Genomic DNA, 667 nt, shown 5'->3' on the forward strand with positions numbered 1-667 from the left:
GGGTCCCCTCGCCCCTAACGTGGCTTCTGCCGGGGGCCGCCGTCGCCCCACGGAGCCCTTTAACCCCCCCCAGGGATGTGCCAGATCCGGCTGCGAAGCGGCTCCTTACGTAAAGCGGGAGCAAGGAATCCCCTTAATTCCCCGCGTGCTAATCCACACATTTAATAATTCCCATAAAACCTCCAATTCCTACAGAAAGCATCTAATAGTACGGGCAGATTAGCGAGGAGGGGGGGGTGCGTGTTATCTTCCTAACGATTAATTGGCTTCACGAGCACGACGGGCTGTCGCCGGCCATCAGGCAGGAGGGCACAAGGTGCCACGCTGATGACAAATATCTGACCCATGTAGATGGAAAATAGGCTGTTAATGATGCTTTGCAGTTTTCCAGCTCCTTTCTTTGATGAAAATTATTTGATATCAGAGGGTGGTGGGTGGCGGGGGCGGGGGGGAGTGATGAGAAATAGCAAAACCTGGGCTTGTGGTGGATAAACCCTGGGTTAAATCAGCCCCGGAGCTCTATTTTTTAGGGGCTGATTGAGACCCGAGTTGGGCTGCCCTGGGTGCTGAACGCATCGGGCGCCCCCGTGTTTATCCCCCTCCCTCACCCACCGGCTCCTGCCAGGGGGTCAGGGCTGCGGAGACTCGGGTTCCCCGAATCCCGGGG

General features: G+C 57.0%; 1 protein-coding gene across 1 annotated transcript in view; it reads left to right on the top strand.

Annotated features, from left to right (window-relative positions):
* The window catches only part of LOC104124778 (basement membrane-specific heparan sulfate proteoglycan core protein-like), a gene marked incomplete at its 3' end in the record, with an annotated part of 13,257 nt that overhangs the window by 880 nt on the left and 11,710 nt on the right, over positions 1-667 (top strand). The window lies entirely within an intron of this gene.

Source organism: Egretta garzetta, unplaced genomic scaffold, assembly GCF_000687185.1.
Source record: "Egretta garzetta isolate BGI_Z169 unplaced genomic scaffold, ASM68718v1 scaffold834, whole genome shotgun sequence".
Taxonomy (NCBI): domain Eukaryota; kingdom Metazoa; phylum Chordata; class Aves; order Pelecaniformes; family Ardeidae; genus Egretta; species Egretta garzetta.